The sequence below is a fragment of the Lonchura striata genome, chromosome 8, assembly GCF_050655825.1.
Source record: "Lonchura striata isolate lonStrDom1 chromosome 8, ASM5065582v1, whole genome shotgun sequence".
In the NCBI taxonomy this organism is placed as follows: Eukaryota; Metazoa; Chordata; class Aves; order Passeriformes; family Estrildidae; genus Lonchura; species Lonchura striata.
Genome location: NC_140710.1, coordinates 15,332,826 through 15,357,781, shown reverse-complemented (window position 1 = coordinate 15,357,781; position 24,956 = coordinate 15,332,826). Strand labels below are relative to the sequence as shown.

The 24,956-nt window shown below is 39.3% G+C and overlaps 1 protein-coding gene across 29 annotated transcripts in view; it reads left to right on the top strand.

The window, feature by feature from the left end:
- LOC110468626 (uncharacterized) overlaps positions 1 to 24,956 on the top strand; it is a 511,599-nt gene that overhangs the window by 392,261 nt on the left and 94,382 nt on the right. The gene's annotated exons all lie outside the window — the stretch shown is intronic.

Sequence of the window (24,956 nt, the reverse complement as noted above, 5' to 3'; positions counted from 1 at the left end):
GCATAGAGATTATTATTCTAGTTTGGAATTTTTATGAGACCCGGGCCCACAGTTGACCTTCCTTACATGAATTCTGGCACTACCTCACCATGAGCACTTCCTAATTGCTGATTACAGCTTATCATTACAAGAAGACACTTATAACCAGGGAATTGAACCAGTATGTTTGAATCTGTTCTGGGTCAGATCCAGCTGTGACTGAAGCTGTTTTAGCTGAGCTGTGATTCCAAGCCAGTAACAGTTCTTTGTTACTCTTTTCACAGAGTCCCTTACAGCAAGGAGTCTCCATCTCCTCCCCTTTCCATGAGCATAATTTTTAGTCCATGGCCTATATTGGGTTTTTTAAAACCTGAAACTTAGTGTGGGGGACCATATTGCGGATGAGAAAAAAAGTGTTGCCAGGAATACAGGTGGGCCAAGGACTAGCCAGAGGAGTGGGAATGATGGAAGGATAGGCTTGATGGCAGGTAAAATCTTCTCTCTCTCCCTTGTAAAAATTCAAATCCATCACGCATTTGTATCTTCTTGCTACTAGATATAGTTGTGGAATTGCTGGAGGAAATTAAGGCTAGTGAGCAACAGCCAAATGAGAAACAGCAATCATAAGAAGCAGTTTACCTCAATCTCACCTTAGCAGGTAGTCCCTGAGGGTAGCGGATTCCTGAGGGAAGAAAGTTTGTGACCATCTTCTGGTGTTTATTGTGACAAGGAAGGGAGAAAAGAACAGACATGGGGTAGGATGGTGGTTTTTAAAGGACTCTTAAAGTCAAGCTGTCCTCTTGTTGCACAGAATATGCATGGGGATGTTGCTTTTCAGCTGAACTGGTGTTTCAAGCTGGAAAGGTCTCTGTTTATCTTCAGTTTCAGTTTGAGAGCTGGGATCAGCAAAATTTGCAAAACAATAATGTAAGTTTACTTCCAGCTTTGGGAAACATTTTGAAACAGTTTATGGTTCAGGTTCAGTTTGACTTCTTTCCATAATAGAATAATGAGAAATAGGACTTCCTTATTCAATTCAGTCACTGACATTGATTTTAAGTGAGGAACTGCAGAAATTTGTCAGATGTGCTCTACTTTATAGTGAGTTTTTATTTGCAGTTAATAAACTCAACATCACAGATGAGTTAATCGTAGTGGAAGCCCCTGACTTTGGTGTCAGTGCTCTAAGCAGGCATTCACATGATTCTTGGTACAAAAGCAAGAATCATGCTGCACTCTTGTCTCAGCCCAGTTTCTGCTGGAGCAGCTTTGTTGTGAGGCATTCCGTTTCACACAGGAGTCCGGGTGTGGTGTGCTGCTGTCCCTACATGCAGATCCTGTTTGCAAGTCCAGAGGCTGTGTGGTGTGCAGGACTTGGCCTATGCTTAGGTTGTTTCAGCTCACCTGACTGCCTTTTGTCTCTCTGCTAACAGTGCAGGTGCTTGCTCTAGATCATGTGAGCATTGTCCCAACCCTGGAACTAATTCAAGCAGTTTGTGGTTCTGCTTTGGTTTTGATAGTTAAGCAAACAACTGTAGAAGAGAGCCTTGGAAATGCATGTGCCACTGACTGATAGTCCTGGAACGGTGGGCTGTAAGTACATCTCAGAGAAAGGCCACTGGGCACATGGCATCAAACATCCTCTGTTGGAGGTCAAAAGGGCTTCTGCAGAGTGAAATGATGCCACGCTGACATGCTCTACCAGCATTAGCATGTAGATAAAAAGCCAGTGGAAATATAAATCTCAATTTCAAAAAGCCTTTAGTAGTTTTCCTCACCAAACAAATACATCTGGACTGATTCCAGAAAAAAAATGTTCTTTTACTGATTGAAATCTGGTAAAATGCTAGTAATCAAAACATAAGATATAACCATGACTTTTCAGGATGGGGAAAAGTTGGTCGTGTCATCTCCCAGGGTTTGGAAAGGAGAAGGAGTAGATGAAGAATGATCAAGGTGGGAGGGAAATTAACAAAATTTGCAAAACCATGAAGGCAGAGGATGAGCTGAACTGCTATTCACCAACACTCACAATGTTACAACTAGAGGCACAGATAAAAAGACAGAAGGATCATTTTAGAATAAGAGGTAATTCCTTGTAAGACAGGCAGTGAACTTCTGGAACTTGCTGCCATAGGTGGATGATAGTTACTTGAGTTCTGCTATCTCCTTGCAAAAGTCAGAGGTGGTGCTCCACCTAGAGCAGAGGCACTGGCAGAAATAAAATATTTTCTTTTAAATTTCTGTAAGAACATGACATTTATCTGGTAAACGCACTTTAAAAGATACAGAGATATATACATATGTGTGTATGTACATACACTCACACAAACTCATATTTCACTCTACCTCTTCTGTTAGGGAATTCCCCTGCTCTACCACATAAATATACCAACTCCATAATTGCCTTCCCTTCACAGTCTCCTGAAGCCAAACACAGGCTGACTTCTGACTAATGAAGTCTTGAGATTTGTGTCTGCTAGCAGCAGAAAACTTAGTGATATATCACCGTTTTGTTTTTGTTTTTGTTTTTTTGGGGGGGGTTTTTTGTTGTTTTTTTTTTTTTCATATATGGCATTGGGGTTTTAAGCTGTGGAGTGTTTCTGGCAAGTCATGGAATGGCTTGATAGTGTTGGCAATCTGCACCTTCTCAATCTGGAGTCACATCTAATAATTTCTCTCTGGGATAATATTTTCAGATAAATTGTGGGGGAAAAAAAATGATCAGATGTTGTCTATTTTGGTTACTTCCATGGGAGCACTAAGAAAGCAAGGAATTATGCATATCATCTTCCCTGGTAGAATTTTAAACTGTATTTCAAGGTGTGGGAAGAGCAGGGGAGTGCTTTCTGTGAGCTGTTACTGTGAACAGGACAAGTGTCCTTCATGACCGGTCAGCCATCAGCTGGAAGATTTTGAGTCCCTTATTAGCAATTGTTACTGGTAAATGCTGCTTCCAAGGAAGGCAGGATGCTTACCACCTGTGCTCCTGGTGGCATCATTAACAAGTACCTGTGTCTTATTTTGCTTGTACAGACTGCTTCACCTTCTGCCACAGAGCTTTGTGGAATTGATGTGCTCTTTAATCCCAGTGGCTTCTGGTCACAATAGTAACTTCTTCCACTTTTGGTCCCTTCTGTGCTAGCTAAGAGATGTCTGAATGGTACTCACCTGCCTCAAGCAGTCCTACATGCTGTCACCCACTCGTCGGGCTCCTCACTGTGCTCTGCACAGCATGGCAGCACAGGCCAGTTTGAACATGTTCCACCACACAGCTCTGGCTTCATAGCTGGGTCTGGATGGGATTCAAGCTCTTTGATTTAATTAGAAAGTTGTGTCTATTTTGGGGCCTACTTAATCGACTTAGCAATAGCCTTGTACCCAGACCCTCTCCTACTGTCAGCATAGGTGCCTCCTGATAAATCTCAGAGTGCATTTTTGGTCACTGGAGAGCATATAAAATTAATATTTTATAGATTTCATTATGTCATGCTGCTGCTGCTACTGTAGGTACATTAAGAAGAGAGGAAGTGAAAGAAGGTGTAGCAAGTCATATAGCATTAGCTGTGTGGGACTTCATGCCATATGGGGAGGAGGTCTACTACAGAAGTTTGTGTCAAGTGTGTGCATCTTCTCAAATGCGCTTTATGCAGTTTTTGTTGCTGAATGCAAAAGAAATGGTCACTGCAGTAATTTCATTCAGTATTTATCTCTCTCAAAGCACAAATGGTTTGGAGTGAAAGGGGCAGTTGCAGTAAGTTCTTCCAGGTGATGCAGTTGGCTGGTAACCAAGAGACAGCACCATTCCATGCTGCTTGACTGCCCTGCAATGTCAGCTGGACCATGTGGCTTCACTTCTCTGAGTACAGTTTCTCCTGTAAAATGAAAGCAGTTAAAATCAGTGGGTAAAGGGACTCATATAGGAGTTGCATGTTTTATTCTACAGTCTGTGCATCTAGAAATTATCTCCCTGCATTCACACCTACTTCACCTCTCACAAAGGTATCAAATACTCTATTAACATAATTTTTAATGATTGTCTACACAGGCAAAAATCTGTGTCGCATAATTCTTTCTTTGTCAGAATATAGGTCACTGAGCCAATGAAATTGCTATGACTATGAAGAAAAGAGCAATTTTATCCACTTGGGGTTGAGGGAGGTGTCTTTAAAATCAGCTAGGCTGTAATCATATGTGTGAAGGTCTTAGTGTCTATAATTTTATCCTATAGCTAGAAGGTGGTCTAGAGAAAGATACTGCTTTTTGCATACCTCTTGCACATAACAAGTTTGTCCTAATAACCTCCTCCCGTGAAAGACTTAGACAGTCTCCTGTCTTAAGAAAGTAGGTACATCAGAATATACTGACTTTCTTGTCTGCCTTAGTGGTGGTTTGAGAAATTTGAGTTTAAGCTGACTCCACAAACACTTCTGTGTTACTGCTTTTCATCAAAAAAAGAAAAATAATGGCAGCTTTTGATTCTTGTTGTCCTTGATGCTTGTGCTGGACACAGTGGCCTGTCATGAACAACTGAAAAGAAACAGATTATGCTTCATCCTCTTCTACATTTTTGGGGGATAAGTTTCTTGAATGTTAAAGAAAATTAGATCAAGGCTCAAGATATTTTTCCCAATGTTTAATTTTACCTCAGCACCTGTGGGACACAAGCTATTTGTGGAGCAGAAATTACAATTCCCAGCCAGCTCTCCCATACTTTGTACCAATCCTTCCTATTTGTCAGTGTGAAAAGTTCAATGTTGAATCTTGTTACAAAAGTTTGCAAAAGTGGCCATGCTCAGGAAAACTTATGTCTTGCAGTTTTCAAGTATAAGCATTTTGTTTACAACATTCTCCTACTATATAGCATAATAGCTGCTTTAAGAGTTTTGGGGCTTGTGCATTAGTCTGCTTAATGCAAAATTCTGGAGACAGGTTATAATAAGTTGCATTGTGATGCTTTTGCAGTTATGGGCCATATTGAATTTTTTTGTACTAGTGCATAAAGACCAGATAAAATCTCCATTGCTATAGCCAAAGAAACACAAAATTTGTTCTCATTAGTTTTCCTAGAGAAATAACATAGTAGATATATAATAGAAAATGAAAGGATGCTTTATGATTTTGTTTCATGTTAAATTATTTGCAAAAATATATTAAGATCAGGTACATGACAGGAAAAATTGTTCCTACTAATTTCAGTGTAACTCTTACTGATCTGCACTGAAGACGCTGCCTAGACAAATAGATACGTGAAAGGCTTTCTACAGGTTCCTCATCCTGCAAGCATTGATCTATTGACAGTTCCTGTGTGATGGAAGTTTCTGAATGAGGACTTGCAGACTCCCATCTTGATTTTCAGAGAAAACAAACACATAAAAATCAGATCAGATTTAATCCTTTTTTTGGGTAATTACATTGTACCAAGTAGCTTGAAAATTTTTGTTTCCTCTTTTTCACATTCCTTTTGTGTCCAAATACTTTGGTCTAATCAGGCCACACCTAAATCAAACTGAGTAAAAGGAGAGGATGGAAGGTATGTGACAGATGTGCTCCCTCTGAGAGCATAATGATCTGCACTGGTCAGGTTGCTGCACACAATGTAAAGCAGAGGAATGTTCCTCCATCTTGCACCACGAGCCCCTAGACTTCAAGAGTGCTCTGTCCATTCAGAGAGAACCTCTGCCCTGGGGGCAAGGCTGAGTGCCCTCAGTGCAGTCTCCTGTAAGGAAGTAGAGAGAACAAAAGATGACTCCAGAGTGCACACAGGTGACAAAAAGTAAAGCTCAAGACCAAAAATTCATCCTTTGATGTTCACAGGGAAAATAACACTTTATTTTCTTATTTTTTAATGTTTTTGGTCATGCTATATGTCCATTGTCAACACTTCCTTCAGGAAAGGAAAATTAAATTGTAAAATGGAATCATTTTAGGAAGTGAAACCCCAGAGGATAACTTTGGAATAGATCCTTTCAAGTAAATGGGACTATGCCAGCTGAAGATACTGCCCAACACTGAAACCATATCTATGCAGCTGGTTGATACACAGGTGATTCATGGTGCCTTCTTTCATAGCAGGATTGCATTCTGATGGACCACCAGGGAAAGCAGTGTCATCCTTTTGAGAATGCTCTGTCCTCAGAAACAGTGGAAGGTTTATCAAAATTCCACTAGATGCAACCAAATAGTGCATGCACAATAAAGCAGTGTTCAGGTACCAAGGAAAATTAGATTCTCTATAATTCATGCCATTCTTTGCATGAGTAGATAATTCCAGCTGTTGTCCTTGACCAAATTGGTACTGCTGAGTATTTGTCGAACTGGCTGCTGCCTTATACCCCAGTATTGTCTTCATTCTAATGAGGGAGCAATTTCTATAAGCATATAATTTATAAAGTGCTGTGAAATCCTTCAGGATGAAAGATGCTATGTAAATGCCATGTGCTGTACTACAGTCAAGACATTAATAACATTTTTTCTGTTACTTCACCTTGTTGAGACAAACTGAGGACAGGGAACACATTTTGCATTTCTGGGCCAAGGTGATTTAAAGAAAGGCTATATGTTTTGTTCATAGAGCTAAGATCTCCTTGATGCTGCTGATCAGGTGCTAAAGCAGCAAGTGCTTCCCCTCCCATTCACATACCAGATCAAGAAATGTGCTTGGGCATCGTGTACAAGGTGTGACAGCAGCCAGCTCCATCCCCTGGGATCTCTGAGGAGGACTAAGTCACCCCAGCTTCTCATCTGGCTAGTACAAAAGCTGCCATCAGCTGCAAGGCTTTGCAGGAAACACAGCCCTGTTAAAAGGATGCAGCAGTGTATTCTTCATAGAATGTCCTCTGTCTCCAGCAGCCTGTGTTGCTTGTTAGAACTCCTACAGGGACAGCAACCATGACCAGTAGCCCCTCATGTCTCTCAGGGAGCTTGAACCTTGAGTTGAAGGAAATCTTGCTGTAAACCTTCCCAAAGTGAAGAAATATTCTAGGTGAAAAAACAACCTAATATCTACTTATGCAGACTTCAATGAGTTTATTATAGATCTTACAGCATGTTGAACTATTTTAGCTTTCCATAGGATACTCTAAGAGCCTCCTTTCTAGTTTTGGGTTTTTGGTGGTTTCTTTGTCTCAAAAAGAGAAGTGTGTAGGCACATAAGAGAAATAAAAGCATAGCCATGAAGTTGTCTAAACAAGAGGAGTGGTTTCTCTGCTCTTTCTTGTTTAGGGTTTATTTTAACTTCAAAAAAGGTTGCCTGGGATTTTAAGTTTGAGGTAGAAGTGTTTGTCAACTTTAATTCTCTGCAGTCTGCCTCCCTTATCCCTAGCTGTGTCATTGCTCTGCAGAACATCAAACATTGGAGGGCAATGGTGACCTGTGTTGTTTTAATCTCAGACTAAATGGTTCTTTTGTTTTGTTTTAAAAATGAGCCCTTAACTTCTGTAAGCTCCATTCTTCTCCAGAGCTTTGCAGAAATAAAATACATCAAGACAAAGGAGGCATAGTATGACAAAAGTGGTGGTTTTATTCAAAGAGAGCTTTGTCGTATTTTGCTTTTGAAATGCATTTAAAACAGAGTTTAAGGATTGGCAATTTGTTTAAAGAAATGGGTAAAATATTTAAAACCGCCACTTTATTTAAACTATTGTGCCTCCTTCAGTAAACATTCAGTACATGACTGAACCCTGTATGAACTTGTGCTTGTTGCTGGTTAAATAGATTCTGAGCTTAAATGAAAAGGGGCTGCTATTGAGCACAGGACAAAAAAGTTGCATGTGCATTTTTTTTTTTTTAATTTGCCCACACACAAGCTCTTACCCCCAAAATACTGCATTCACAGGATCTTTTATTAAAACACCAATTTTTTTTTTCCTAGGCCTCAAAGTACTAAACTGAAAGCAAGCTGTTAACAGAAATGAGTAATTATTGAAGCTCTAACAGGCAGCTTTCATTGAAGTTGATTACAGCAGCCATATAATCACTTTTACGGATGCTGTAATCACAGTAGCAGGGAATGCTTGACTTGGTTCTTATTGTTTTCACTCAGGGTGGAGGTAGGGGGCCTGCAAGAAACCCGTTTTACCACCTCAGTACAATTTCTGCTGTAAAGGAAATCTACACAGTACTGAATGAAGCAGAGAATCATTCATTCTTTCTTTATTAGCATTTTCCCCTCCCTCACATGAGAGTCTGTTGAAGCCAGGAAATTGCTGTTATTCAATATGCAAGCCAGAGGTTGTAATGACCATTTGTGAGGGTATGACCAACAATTACAGACCTTAATGAATAGGAGTAATCTAGTTGAGACTAAACACTAGTAGCAACTCTGGTGCTGTCTCTGGTTAAATTAAAAGAACAGCAATGCAAAGGAAGTTAACAAGAATTAATTAGTTAGATCAAACTGAAAACCTACTCATTAGTGATGTTATAGGCAAAGTAAAAGCCTATCTTCAGTGCAATTAGGTAGACAAATGAATTGTACAACTGACTGATTCACACCTGCTAACAGCTAAGGGCTATAGCTGATATGTATGGGATCCACTTTTTACAGTTCATGCATACTTGCATAGTTTAATGGATCTTGCATTCCTGAATCAGCCTTCATTCCTTCACCTTGTATTCATGCATTTGATCCAAACATTAGTGTTGCTTAAAGAGTCTGACGCAATGTGGCCACAGCTTTTAGAAGTGTCCATAGAATTGTAACGTCTCCTTAATCTGCCCTGCCATACAAAAGGGGTCTCAGTTGGCAGATCTTTCTTGTTAATTTTTTAAGAACTGTTTAAAGATTCTTGTTCTTGACAAGCTCTCGATTGTGTTGAAAGTGGAGGGATCTGCAGAGAAAGATCATGTCATCACTTAAAAGAATAATCCCATGATTCAAGATTTTGACACTTAGGAGAAGAAAACAATTGAAAAACAAAGGAAAAAGTCAAAATCCTTACAGCTGTGGAGTAGCTGTTGGACACCTGCAGGTCTGACTGTCTTTGGATGTTGTATTTGCAGAAAAGTCCTGGGGATTCATGAAAAGCAAATAGAATGGCAGTGATCAGAAGAACACAAGGAGATTTTATCCTCTCTTCAGTTGCATTTTCTTTTCCTCCTCATGACATTACTCCTAGGCTTAGGTACTACCTATGTGGAAACTGAGGTGCAGAACCAAACTGTGGTATACAGTTGACCTACTCTTTGCTGTTCTGGCTGACAATTAATTTGAGATTCAGGGGACACAGTGGTTAATTTGTACATTGTGTTTTTCAGGGGGCAAATTGAGAAGCCACAGTGTACTCTGATCCCTCTATCTGACAGTATTTTTCAGTCCATGGTTTTATCTTGGAATTTTCTTCTTTGTTAATATTTCACAAAGACCCAGAAGTCTCTAATGCTCTGTGAGACTGCCACAGTTTCAACTCTGTGTTTTGAAGAAACTTGTTTACTTCATAGCCATGCAGTCATGTTGTGGACTTAACTGTTTTGGCTCTGTTTTGATGCAGAGTTTTGATCTAAAGTGGTTTTATTTATGATCGAAATAGCTCAAAAGTAAAGCAGGCATAGTGGGAAGGGCATCTAAACCTCCTTTTTTTTAAACACTTTAATACACCATAGTTTATTTTCTTTTATTTATTTATTTTAACCACCTATCTTAAGGAGAAAATTCCCATAAAGTTAGAGAGCTTGCACTACAGAATAAATAGCCTCTCTGACTTGGCTAGCTTCAGACTTGTTTTCAATTTAAAGGGGGAGGTTTGAATTTAAAGTACATGATTGAAAGATTTTTTTATTAGATCTTAACAAATGACATCTCTTATTTACACACAAGAGACTGACTCCCTAAAACTCTGCCTGGATATGTAAATCTCCCAGCCAGATATACACATAAAATGGATTTTTTGGATTGAAAACCCAAGTAAATGTACCTATTACAACAGAAAGACCCCTCTGAGTCCTCTAAAAGCCTTCTTTTGGTGTATGGCTTCAGTGTGTGTTTATAAGATTTTTTAAAATAAGTGGAGCCAAATCCAGGTTTAGTATAATTCTTTATATGTATATATACATATTTGTAACCCTAGCTTTCACCTAAAATTAGGGGTTGATGCACTTCCCTTGTGTTAATGGGAGTTGTATTGAAATGGGTCACTGCTGTTTTCCCAAAGCTGCTGTTTCCACAGCAGGAGCAAAAGTCAACTCCACTAGAAAGAGGCATCTGAAGATGTCTCTGGTGAAATTAAACATTTCCCATCTTTTGACTCTGGGCTCCAGCTCATGAGGAACTTGATGCAGGACTGGGTCTCTGGGAAAATCTCACCTTCCAGCAGCCTTTCCAGGAAGGGCCCAGGGCATTGAAGTAGTGAGGAGTTACAGCAAGCCAGGCACTTCCTTCAGTGCCTTCCCTCCCCAAGTCTCATGGGTACAGCCAAGCCAGGCAAGGGGTTCATGCAAAACCCTTCTAAAGCTGCATGAGAGCAACTTCAAACCCACTGTGTTTCTTATGTTGGGACAAGGCTGTAATCATTTGAAAGTGGCCAAATGGATTTTTATCAAGGTTTATTTTTAATAAAGTTATTTCCTTGCTGACAGGCAGGTTTTAACCTTCTGGAAAGAGGGGTTTGTAATAGAAATGCTGACACAACCTCCCTCTAGGGGTGCGGCTGCACTGCTGCAGTGATGGTGTGCGGGCAATACAGTAATAGGGCACTGACCCATAACTGACAAGAAGCAAGGCTCCAACTGCATTATAAAGGTCATTCTCCTATTTGTGAAAATGAAGTGTGTTTTTTTGCTCTCCTCCCTGAGTTTTCTGTTCTCTCTTCCCTTGCCCACCTCCACCCCAAATCCAAACACTTTATATTTTTAATTCGCTGGTGTGATGAAATTTTTAGTGTTATGTTAAAAGAAAACCCAAAACTACAGGAACTAAACCTGGCTGTTATAATTACCTAATCTCTGTTTAACACAGGGCACCCAAAAAACCCCCAAACAACAAAGAAAGAAAGCCATTTTTGCAGCTCCTGTAAGGCCACCAGAGTTAGATAGAGTAGTCACAAGGTTGCTCTAAACTACACCAGGCTGCAGTGGTGCTGACAGAGCTTGCTGCAAGCCAGATGAAAGAAAAAAATGGCTGCAAATTGCCTTTGTGTCCACCTGATCTCTGTTGTCTTCCTTAGCATGGCTTAGGCCTGAAGCTATGAAAACTGAGTGTAGGAACTTAAAACCATTTGAACACTGTATGCACAGCCCCTCCCAAGAAGAATGACATTTAGTGAATCCCTCACCTTATAACCTTTTCTTTCAAATGTTTAGGAAGGTGCACTACACACAGCAGAGACCAACTGAAGGGGCTGTGTGCTGCAGTCTGCCTGCATGGCACCATCCAGGTGCCTTCTAGTATCTGAGAACAGTAACCACAATAGTTGATGTCATGAGACTGATTAAAACTAGCTGCCCTGCCTGTGAGGTAGAACATTAATTGAAAACGTGCAATTTGTACAATAGGCAGTAGTTAATTATCTGCTTCTTTGAACTGCTTGGTGTTTGGGATGGCTCTGCCTATGGGGACCAGAGGCATAAAACAAAGACACAGTTTGAATGGCTAGTTGATACCTTTTAAATGAGTAGGAATGGTTTAAAAAAAAGTATGTTCAATTCTTACCATAATTTTAGATCTCATTTATAGTAACAGAATTTGAGATGCAACTACCCTACATAGGATTTGTTGACTATGTTACACAACCTGGCCACCTTAATTTATGCTAAACATCAGTGTTAAAACCTGTTGTTGCTCTGTAAACAAGTTCTTATCAAGTGATCTAAGGAAAAATCATTTCACTTAGTGGCAGTGTAGGCATTTAGTCAAAGATAAGCATTTCTGACTTAACCCAGTAGAGAGCAGTGGTGTGTATATACGCCTAACACATTATGATAATTTTAACATTTAATATATAGCGCCTTCCTTACATCATTTGGGACCTTCAGGTATTTTATTCTCCCCTGTTTCCCTTTGAGTCTAATACATAGTTTGCAACCACAAACACATACATTCCAGTGCATACAAATTTAGTAAAACAATTTTTTATTGAAATTTTAAAATTTCAAGTCTTCTCTATTTTCTTCTATCAATAATAACTATGATTGCTTCTGAATAAAATGTAAAACATCCAATAAACTTTGTAATAATTAGATTCAAAGGATAAAAAAACCCCAAATATTTGACTTAAACATTTATTTACTTCCTAATTCTGTGATAATTTTAATGTATATCTCTCTAACTATATTTGCCTACACAATGAGTAGTGTTCATCCATTGGTATCATTGTTAAAATCAGCACACAGTTAATCACAGAAAATTGTTTTATATCGTATACAAAAGTTTATTAATGCCTTATTGTGTAAAAGCTTACCTAAGCTGATGTTCTCAAAACTGAAACATTTAATCACATTTGTCATATTTTGAGTTTTTTGCTGAATATACAAGACTGTCTAACACTAATTAAAACAGTGTGCAACAAGGAACACACTGGGAATATGCTGATAAAGAAGACAGATGCACAGAGAGTGACCTCAGTGGAAATTATCTAAGTGATGTTTTGGTAAAAGAAGAAACACCAGTCCAAAGTGGAACCTCTGTATCTAAGGTTCTCAAAACATCTCAGTAGTTTGAAGTCTGTGTTGGACCCAAAACTGAACAGGAACTACTAAGATAAATCCAAAGCCTCCTGAGATTTTGGCCTATGGCAACAAGTTTCACATGAAACAGCTGGTCTAAGGTGCTTAAATACCACAGTGATAAGTAATGTGTAAGCATGTGTGAAACTTGATGAGTCTCATGAAAATTCTATTATGAGGGAAATCTTGAAATGGCAATGTATCAGTGCTGTTAAATCTGCAGATGGGCTCTTCTCCTGCTTGACCTTCAAACCTAACCTTACACAAGAGGACTGTGCTCTGTCAGTCCTGTTGCTTCAGAGTGCAGTACAGCAGCCACCTCACACAATCCTCAGTGCCTTTTATAGGTCACACTACTTGCTGTCTCTGTTGTTTTGCTCTTTGCTGTTCAGTTCCCTGGGCTGGGTAGTGCTTGGTACAAGGCCGAACATTTTTAGGGAAGGATAATGAGAAAAAAATCCAGAGGTGATTTTTCCAGCTCCATTTGTTGAGTTGCTGCAAAGGTTTTGAGGGTTTATTGGATCCTTGGACGTTTCTTTCTTTGTTTTAGTCTACAGCTTACCTGGGGAGTTTTGGTTGCTGGCCTCTACTTGTTGAGGTTCCCATTCTTTTTGGAGGAGTGCCACTGAAGTGCCCATTCATGGAGGAGCAGGAGGCTGGGACTTGCAGGGGAATGCCCTGCCAGAGGCTGTGCAGCCTTTCTGGCTTCATGCAGTGTCTGGCACAAGGTTACCAGTGGCAAAGCACCCCCAGTGCTGGGCAGAGAGGTCCTGCCTCTCACCCTGTCCCTGGAGAATCTGAAGAGTCAAACTTGCAGCTGGCCCCTGCCACATAGGGAGGGAGTCTCAGGAGGGAAGTGGGAGAGCAGCTGCTAGTAGGGATAGGGGGATGGAGGGAGGCAGCTGTGAAGTAACTCACCAAAACCACCTTCCTTGCTGGGATGGCATGATGGGCCTCAGCCCAAAACAGACCTCTCCCTCTGAAGTGCTGCGAAGCAGCAGCTCAATCATCCAGCCCTTTGTGCAGTCTGGTTGGGAAATGACATGTGACAGGTCTGGCAACGGCAGATCTGCACAGACATGAGGGGAACTGTGTTCAGGCAGCACCCGTTGCCCTGGCTCCTCAGCTGCTTCCCTCTTTCTGCTTCTCCCAGGAAGAGGGGAGTGTTTAATGTAGAGTCATAGCTGCAGTGAATGATGAAGGAAGGAGAATGAGCAGCCAGAAGGCTGCTGCCTTAAGAGTTCATACAGCAATGGCTTTCTCTGATCAAATACAACCTGCTCTAGGACCCCTGAATACAGAGCTACTCAGGAATGAGTAATGCCTTCTTTTTGCATGGAAAGAGGAACTGTGCTCAGGAAAACACCAATTCTGGAAAAGTTTAGGCACTTATACTGACCTCCATGTGGTTAAAGTAGCAGCTGAAGTCCTTGTTGTATAAGCAGAATAGTATTGAGCAATAAAGGGGAGATTTTACTTTATGGTCATTATCTTGAGGCTTTGATGGAAATTTGTGTGCACCTTTGGTGTTCCTATTTTAAGAAGAAGGTTAAGTACAAAAATAACGCTACAAATTAGTTAAGTACTGGACAAAATGTTTGAGTGGATCTTCACAAAATCAGTATATCAAAAAGATTATCAAGCTATAATGGTATAGTGGATGTCCTGGGACAAAAAGCATTTCTGTGCATTACATTCTGTAAGCAAGTAGAGAGGGTCATAGCAGACTGGTGGCTTCCCAGACAAAGCATGGCAGTCTAACTACAAGTAGGGCCCATACTTCTAATGAACAAAGTGATTAACCACTGGAAGAAGCTGTACTCTTTTCCAGAGAACATCCTACACCTAGCAAGCAGTGCCATTCAAATGCAGGTAGCATTTCATCATGCTCACCTTGATCAGAGGGTTGGCATCTGCCTCTTTTGTTTACCTATTTAGAATTTCCCGAGCTGTTGGTGGAAAGCAGTGTGACACAATGGAAGACTAAAAGTTCTTGTGAGTTTTAGTAATCTTAACTCTGTGCAATTCTGGTAGTTAACAGCTCTGATGGACTAAAAGGACTTGGTTGTCTGTAAGGTTTCTGGTTAAAGGACCAGAATTTCCAGAATGACCTTTCATTTTTTTGCAACTGACAGTTGCAATTTTATCTGCTTGAAAATAGGAGAATCATACAGATTATATGGGCGATTGTCTGTGGAAACAAAACCAGCTGTGGAGTTACTTCCCTTAAAGATGAAGTCCTGTTCTTTCTTTTATCAGCAGTTAATGTGATTAGTAAAATGTTGCATCTAAATTAGAATAAACATTGTTTGAGAAAAAATCATGTAACTTCAGTGTGAGCATGGTTCTCTTTAAGGTTTTGTTATGAGTATTTGACTTTGCAAATATTTTCCAATTCTTTTTACGCCATGGAACTGTCTGTGGGAGGTTTAGTTTGTTTTTTCTTCCCTGCTCTTCTGTTTCAAGTTGACATTTTTGCAACTCTACTCTGGTGCGATATATTATCTCCACTTCTCATTGCTCCAATGTATTTTGCTTGGGATAGACATGCATATTTAATAACTAGGAGAAAGATTCTTTCTAGATGCCATAGAATTGGATTATCATCCCATTAGACATGAGGCCTCATGTAACCAGGGACACTTAACTTTTGACCTTTGTGAGAAAGATCATTTAATTTAGCTGCTCTTTGTATACAGCTGAACCAGGTGAATCTGGGAAATTCTCAACTCAGTTTTATGTTTGTTTAACAAATCAGGAAGGGCTTTTAGCTGGAACAGCTGTGATTTTCATCTCTTTTGATACTATCCTAATACATTCTCAAATCTCTGCCTAAGATTTATGTCCCATATATGGGAAGAATTGCAAGGAGATAGACAGATAGATTAGATAGATTGCACTCAACTATATGTTACGCCTAGATGTTTATCAAAGCTTTATAATGACCATATAAACCTAGATGATAGCACGGATTTGGCTATGGCTCAATACTTAAATTTAAAATGAAAATGTCATTTGAAATCCAAACGAAAGAACACATAGCTACACTTGAACAGTACACACAGCAGGCTTGGGGCATATATGGGTGGTATGTGGTATCTCTCTATCTGTACAGAAAGTGTAAAGTGGGCAATCACAGCCCACTACACCCATATAGGTACAGGCAGCATGGGTAGGCACAGACCACTCATCCAGGCATTGTACTTCCTGAAATGTGTCAGTGATTGTCCAATAAATCCTATAGGTTATCTGACAGATTGCAAAATTTGTTAACATCACTTATTTAAATTATTTCTCCAAAGCAGATAAGAATGTGGCTAGGGTCACTTGCAAGACATGGATTTCCTTTGGGGATATCAAGAAGAAAGGCAAGAGGCAAAGTGACAAGCAAATTTATTTCTATAGTTTTGGTATGTTTGTGTTTGTTTACAAGTTTGCTGGAAGTGCAAAGAGTTTTCTCAATGTCTTAAACGTAAGTTTGTCTTTAATAAACAAACTATACTATTGTGGGCAGCAATGTGATCCAAAGTCCTGTACATTAATATAAATATTTCTGTTGACCTTTGTGAAAGCAGGTACATTTCTTTGGAGTTTCCTTCAACTGTTTAAAATGCATTAAATGCATTATGTATCTCCATGGAAAATATCACGTCCCTGAATTATTTACATCTATTTCCTAATGAGGAAATTGGGCTTTCTTTTCTAACTACAGGCAGTAGCTTTCTGGTAGCATGCTGTTCCATCCAGTAAAGCATCTAGGTGCATTCTGTCTCATATACTTCATACCTGAACAATGAGTAAATGGCAAATAAATATGGCCTGTTGAATTGGTTTTGCTCTTACAAAATAAACAGGAGCCCCTATGGCAGATAATTTTTCCTCCATTCTGCCTCCATCCTAGAAACTTTTAAAAATGTCCTGTAAGATTTTCCAGGAGAGACCTTCCTTATTCATGGATATGCACCTCTTCAATAATGAACTTCCCTGTGGAGTCCAGATACTTATACTTCAAAGTACTTAATTTCAAAGCTGGATAAAGCAGCAGAAAAAAAAAATATTTTATAATTGTCTAAAAAGGAAGCCCATCCATCTTTTTAAAATGCCTTTAAAATTTTTTTTTACAATATTTAATTTTTTTTTTTTGTATGTGAATAATCACTACATGAATTAATTTATCTCTTTTTCATAGATATTTCACTTTATGGTATTTCCATTGTTATCCTTTTTCATTCTGGTTTTTGAAAACCCAGCAACAAATGGGTAGAGATTTTACTTTTTATTTAGTCTGTAGCCTCCAGGTCAAGGTATTAGCAAATGTTGTTCAAATGTTCTCAGGTATGATGAATTTGACTGAAATTAATCCCTAAAGAATAATTTGTCTAATGGACTAAAAGCCAGTGGCAACATATTGTTTTGTTTCTCTGGTATGTGAATTTTGTTTAATTGATTTCCTAAACATTGAAAACTCAAATCCAGAGATTTGGAGAATCCTTTGACTTATTTGGAATAAAGAAAACTGAATTTCAGGCTTCTATAACAGTATCTCTCATAGAGCCACAGGATATACTAGCTTAATAGGTAAGGCAATAAAAATATAGAGTTCTAGCTGCTTTATTTTCTCAGATTCTAAACACAGATTAAACTTTATGGCCTTGATGCAATATTTGCCTAACTTCTAGCAAACACATGATATTGCAGGATCATAATGTGTGCTGGTAGAGAAATACAAATCTAGCATACAAGGGGCATATATTGGTCTGTGTGGGTACACATCATCTCCTTTCAATGCTCACCAGGACCACCATGGCCTTAATGGGAGAGGAGCTATATAGAAGTCTGCCCTCTGTGATTAAAAGGATATAAACAAATGCAAGAATCTGCTTAATTTTAGCAGTAGAAGATGTATGAAAAAATCTTAGCTGTGATTGTTTTGTCCAGACGCACTCTCTGCGCATATGCTTGTATCGGGTTCACAAATTCCAAATGCAGCATAAACATGATAAAACAACCATTAGCTGCTAGGAGCTGCCAGCATCATTTATTCAGAACTTCTGGCTGTCCAGCCTCAGATGACCCAGCATTATCACACTCTGGAATTAGTAGCATTGGTTTTCTAATTTGCCTGTGCTGGATCTGAGTTTGCACATCATGTAGTTTGCACAATATTACTACTTATAGATCTTTCATTTTTTCTACAGAAATTAATTGCCTGTACCACAATGATTTATAGTCAGACTGAATATGATTATTAATTTTCCTGATGATTGTACCAGTGGGTGGCAACAAATCTACTCCTGATAGGACCGGCTTTGAAATGCTGTGAAAACTAAAATGTCCATAAGGTAATAACAACTAATTTTTACCTTAATCAACTAACACTTTAGAAGAATTTAATATAGGGCACTTGTGCCTTGTGGGGAAACTTGTTTGAAACCTACTGTAAGGTGCTGAGTTATTTATGAGAATAATTATACATTTGTTACTTGAGTTTGTACTGGGAAATCAGGCTCTGAAATTAGACCAAAATACCATTAAAAATGAAGTCACTGTTGTATATGTTAGAAACTCCAGCACTGAAGTAAATAGTATTTAACAGAGAAAAGAACAGCAGTTATCAGGAAATCTTTAACAGAGAAAGAACAGTGGTTATTAGGGAATATTAAAGCTTGACAAACTCAGCTCATATTTTCAGGTTTGTTTCTGCTCAGTGATGCCTTTGAGCTAGAGTAAGATCACTGCAGTGTTTCTCTCAGCTCCCTGATGATGGGGAGGAAGTGTGCACACAGCTTTTCCTCTGGACTGGTATCTTTCTGCGTGGCACGAGCTGCCTTCTCTTTCTACAGTAGTTCTTAGCTCTGCCGAGCTGTAGCTCTGGACATACCTTTAGCCCATCTCCTTGACACCTATTTGCTGTCTTGTGCTCTGACTTTGGCAAAGTCACTTCGTGCGTCTGGGCCTGAGTGTCCTTATCTGGGTAATGTTACTTCTTGCCCTGGTTCAGCACTTTGATGTAAGGATGAAAACTGCTGTCTAAGAGACAAGTGATGACAGGATGGATGACAGAGTTGTGAATTTTGCTTGTAGAAATTCATGCACATTGTGCACATGGGCTGTTTTTCTCTTCCAGTTTTGGACAAATCATCTGTACAAAACACCATACAGCCTGTAGGGGTTTGCAGGGCCTTGCAATTGGAGTACTGTCTACAGAGTACTTGCATAATATTTGAAAATTACCTGTTGTTCCTCTTACAAAATACAGGCATACAGAGCTTAGTTGAGCCTTGGCTTCAGCTTCTCTCTGGGAGAGCTTGAAGAAGAATCACAGGGCATATATGACACAGTGTGATCAAATGCCAGAAATATTTTGTTCTTTTTTTCTTCCCGTGATTAGTGGCATTATGCAGTTATGCAAATAATCTGTTATTTATATCTAGACACATTATGCAGTTATGCAAATATTCCATAAATAATTAATATTTCCCACAGTTATTTGGGGGGAAATATTCCCCCAACGCATGTAACATCAGCTGTTTAATATGCTGTGTGTATAGTACACCCTTCTAGTTGTGTCATACCATAGGTACCCAGCTCAGTGAGGTTCCCAGACTCCAGTACACAGGCCAGTAGCAGCCTTCAAATTCCAGCAGGGCCAGGCCAGTCACATAGAGTAGACTGTTGTCTGGTTTAGCTCTTCGTCTGACTTCTTTCTATCTGCTTTGTTTTGAAGAAGTGATGTCAGAAGGCACTGCAATCCTGGTGGTTGCTGAAGAACACTAGGTAGGTGGTGAGCTCAAAGAGAATTATTCATACCGACTGCTTCTAAACACCTTGCTGAACTGCAGTTCAGAGCACAGCACAGGACTCTGAGAGGTAAACTGCCCATGTAGAGGAGACACCTGGGTGCTTTCAGAGCACCTAAGTTGCAAGCCTAGGTCTTAGAAGGGTGGAAAACATCCAGTATCTTTTTCTTTTGCACTAGGCTTATAGGTATGCCTAGCTGGACTGGGTGACAGCAAGATACTAAGTCATCTTTAGTCACATAGTGATATCATACAGAGAAGGTTTTGAGGGATTTAGTTGACTGCATTCTGCATTAAAAGCTTCTGATATGGATCATTCAGGTGATCAAGTATTTGCTTGATTTTTAACTGGACAAAAATGCTGCTGTCAAAGCCCAGAGGAGATCACAGATTAAATGATGAAATGTCTATTTCCTACATAAAATAAACAAGAGGAAAAAGGAGGAAGGAGAGAGAAGAGAAGAGAAGAGAAGAGAAGAGAAGAGAAGAGAAGAGAAGAGAAGAGAAGAGAAGAGAAGAGAAGAGAAGAGAAGAGAAGAGAAGAGAAGAGAAGAGAAGAGAAGAGGAGAATGGTTACAGTGACAGAAAATCCCACCATTTCTTTAAAATCCCATTCTTCCCTTTAGAATCTGGAATATATAAGCAAATAACAGAGAGAAAGCAAGTACACAAGTAGAAAAAAGTACAAAAAGTGAAAAGGAAGTAGTGATGAGATAAAGAAAGACAGCACTACACAAAGGAAAAGAAATAGTAGATAGGAAGGAGTCTGTGTGAGAAAGTGAGGGAAAGAAGAATAAGAGAAGCAGAACAAAATAAAGAGCCCAGAATAAAAACATAGGTCATGACAAGTCAAGGAGAAGACTGTAGTAAGGGATGGAAAAAACATGGTCAGCAAAATAAATGAGCAAGAACCAGTGTTTTGAAACAAGGGAATAATTGTGACTGAAAAACACCTGAAGAATGGAAGACAATGCCAAAACAGCTGGGAAGAAAGAAACAGAGCAACAAAGAGAGTGAAAAATGCAATATATATGAGTTTTATGATGCATAAGATTGTTTTTAGATTTAACATTATTTCAGTTTCATGAATGTGCCACTTTTTCATGTAGATTAGTATTGCCCAAAGTCCTATGTTGCCCATATCACTCTTTGTCTGTATTGCCTTTAAAAGCAGAACTGATTTCTTGGCTTAGTTAAAGTCAATGAAAGCTTTACCATTTATGGTAAATTTATGCATCTATCCAGCAGCCCTCTTCCTCTTATTCCTCCTCCTTCACCTACTCCGTCATACTTGAGTACTGTAGTAGATGAATAGGCACCATAAAGAGTCAGACTCAGACAAGTTTCACATAAAATCCAGCTTCCTAGTGTTCACAAAAGGTTATCTATTCCGACTCTGCCTATCTCCTGCTATCTAATGCAGAGTGAATACTCTGTTTACATTTCTCATATATTTTCCAATCTGCATAAGTCACAGTACAGATTAATAGCCCAACAAAAGTTTGACCTCCCATTCATTTTGTGTTAAGCCCTCTGTCTGAGGGGATGCTTTGTATTTAATGGAGCCAAAATTCTTTTCCCATCATTTCCCAGTGAGAAAAGCATAATCTGCATGCAACCCACTTTAGCAGCTGACTTCCCCTATATCTCGTCTAGAGATTAAGAGCAAAGATGGCATGGACCCCTGAGTTTGGCCCTGACTCCTCATAAAATTCTATGGGATACATGCAGTTGAAAAATCTTGACTGATTTATGTTTCTGAGAAAAATCCACATGGAATTCACTTGTTATGATAAATAAAAATTAAAACACACAAATTTTCTGACTTAACTTTGAATTTTGGGGTGGACTCAAAACTCAATGCCATGGAAGTATGAAGGAGAATGAAGTCCATGTGACCAGTAGAATGCAATTAATTGCATTTTAATTGCACCCTATCCCAACCACAGCTCTGCCACCAGGAGGAGGAGATAGAGCATAGACTTTATACTCGGCTCTGGTTCGTGCTTTCAAGTTGGTTTCACATAGCCAGGTCAACACTGAGTGATTGCTCCCACACAGACAGGGGCCACTGGTCACAGGGCATTCAAGTCACAGCTTTAAGCACCCTCAACACTCATCCTTTGGACAAGCTGCCCACGGCTGCTGCAGCCTGGCTTTACACCCTGTGAAGGAGGTGCCTGTGGACTTGCTAAACATCTTCCACCACCTCAGGGCCAGGAATGCTATGAGGAGATGGAGGACACCAAGCACTTAGTTCCTGCAGTGTGGGATGCTGACAGCCGCCTGAAGCTATCCAGTTGGTTTTTAATTACAACTCTAGTATTTCTTGCCATGTAAACAATAGCCAATATCTTGAGGAGAAGAGAGCATGAGAAGAAGCAAATTATTGTGTGTGGGTGATGGAAAGTTGGAGAATGTTAAGTATAGCAGGGACTGCTAAACGCAGCTGCAGGCATTGAAAACAGCACATTCTCTCCTAGTTAGGCTTGTAAAATACAAGGGAGTGGTCTGTACACACTACTGTGGCAAAATCCCTAATTTCTTGTAGCCAAGCATGCCTCTAATGTCCATCAGAGTCCTTGGGACATTTAAAGCAGACTTGTGTCTTGGTCTGAAAAGCCCAAGACTAAGTGGAGTGGGACAAGAAGACTTTCCAGATGTTCTGGCAAGATGGTGTCTGGCTTTTCCAGGGAATGGGAAGAGTGCTCAGTCCTCAAGATCTGTCTGTGGTCAAGAAGAAAGATTCTCCCTAAAGAGGATCAGCTCTTGGCTGCTGGCTGGGCCAGGTGTTGCCTTTCTTGGACCTAACTTATCTGGGCTGAAAGTGGAGGGATTTTCCTGAAGTTTGTGGAAGCTATACCAGTCTTTTACTAAGTGAGCCAGGTTTTCTAAGCTTTACTTGTTGATTTGTACTTTGTAATCACTAAGAATCAAATTTTTGACAATTGAAGTTTGTCAGTTTGGTTTTGGTCATTTGTAGTTCAGATTTTGTTTGGTTTGACTTTTTATGCTCTGGCAGGAAGAGTTAATTGTAATATTGTTGAATTTTGTAATTACCTTAAGAATAAAAGTCATACAAAATATTTACTGATTTAGCATCACAGGAGAAAGAAAAATTGTGCTGGGGAAGAGCTGAATTTATCTGGAGGTTCTCTGCTATATTTTGTGCTCATTTCCCTTTTCCTTGTATTCTTTGTTACAGATCTGATTTCTAGAACAGCAGAGATTTCCTTGAAATGAAAATGTTTAAAGGAATCCACTAACCATTGTCCTTGTTAGTTGGAAATGAATGCTTATTGATCAGAAATATTGATCTAGCACTTTAGATTAAAACAATACTTTTGGTAGCACAGTCAAAAGAGTTTAAAGACTAAAGTAAAAATGTAACTTCCACTGGCTACCAAGTGATCGATCGTAACTGATACCACTGCCATGGAACATAAGTTTACTGTGACATCTCTTATCTGCACTGAGGAGTTTGCCCTCACTGCTTTGTGCCTTATGTAAAAATGATTGATGTCAGCTTTAATATTTTTTGGAAACAACTTTCATTGTTTCCCATGCATTTGCAGTGATGAAAATTACTTTTATTAAAGAATTTCTCAGCCAGAATGTAGTAATTAAAATAAGAGCAGTCTTCAGTAGCTCCACCTATGTCTGCCATTGCATTCATATAGCACAGCCCAGACAGAAATAAACAGCCCTAAGTGGATGTAATAAGCCAAATTTTCTCCTCAGTTCCACCTTTAAGCTCTCATTCACTTCAGCAGAGGTGGGTAGGTGTGACCAGTCACTGAACCTGCATCATATCCCTTCTACCAGATTAAATACTTACTAGTGGAAAAAAAGGTCAGAAGCATTATAAACAAACTCTGGAATATGCTGAAGATTGGACACAACACTTCTACTGTTACTATTACAAGAAAAGAAAAAAAAAAACCATTATCTGGATAACATAAGGAGCCTGGGAGCCTGTTGCCTATCAGAATTTATTGGGGACTTGATGCAAAAGTAGACAAATGAGGTTGTTAAGTGACGCTTTAACTGGAGGCCATAAGAGTTTGTGCAGCTGTGTGTCATGCCTGACTCTAAAAGGCAATGTGAAATGCTCTGAACTAAAAAATCCTTGTGCCTGGCTTTCAAAGCAGCAGTCCTGTGGCTGTTAAGAAAAATTATGTGCCTGCTGGGACTGATAATAGCTGATCATCATCACCTATCCCACTGCAATGCTTCTCAGTACACTTTATTTTTTGAGCAAACAGAGCATGTATATTTTGCTTTCGCGTGAGGCTCGATTACAAGCAATACTACGCTTATATAATAGTGTAGCAATTCTTTTACTGCTAGCATTTGTGTCTGTTAACTCACAATCAATGGCCAATATCAGTATGTCTGTGTAGAAAAATACAAATATTGAATGAATTAATTAACTTGCTTTTCATTGTAAGTTAAATGTATCTTTCAATACTGATATGTCTTGCTAAGACCAGTAATAGAGACAGAGACTCAGTGTTTCTCTTTAGACATGACAAATTAGAAAGGAATTGAATTCAGCACATGATGAGAACCTCAGTATTTTCTCTGGAAAGAAAGTGGGTTTGTATGTGAGTCTTGAGGCCCAAAGAACCCCAGGGCAAAATTAACTCAAAAATGGAAACTGTTGTTCATCTTCAAACCCTAAACCAATGTATTTCTTCCCTGCCTCTATTCCTAAGCAGAAACCATTCTCATATATTGCTCTGTTATTTTTTGGACTTTACAGTGGCCAAGAGAAGGCCTGCAGAGTGTAGAGCAATAATTCCCAGATCTCTACTAAAACAAACTGCATTTAGAAAAGTCCTACAGCTTGTGACAGTGGAAGCAACTCTGGGTTTCCAGGTTATAAACAGGAGAAAAATTTAACCCATTGAGTCCTATTCTTCACACCAGTCACTCCCCAATGGAGGTGTATAATCAGGATATCAATATAAACGCACAGAGAAGGAAATTCTTCAGATTTTGCAATATTTGCAAAGAAGATATGACTTACCAGTAAATATCTGGTAAAAAGTGATCTTTCCAGCTGTTCGGGCAGCACTGCTGATTCCTACATTCCTGCTGTCTTGATTTTCATTTTAAACCATCATTCCAGACATTAATGTGTTAATTGTCAGGGCTGTATAAATTTTAGTAAAGCCATATTATTTTTGCATGGCAACTATTAAAAATATTTTCCTCTTAATTTCACAAGGGATGCTGAGACTTTCAGAGTTTTTCCCTCTTGCAGAAGGGAATAATTTAGATTTTCTTCCATCCCTGTCAGAAGTTGAACAGACGAACAAAACAGATTCTTCAGAGACAATTTTACACAGAGTTACATCCATCCAATTCAATTATAAATTAAATTGACTAACGAACCATAGCTCATTATGGGAATCAATTACTCAGAACTGTCTTTGGACCAAAAATGTGGAAAATAAAAAATAATGGTCATACTTCAATATACCAGATTGTCAGTGTTTGAAAGCTCTGTTT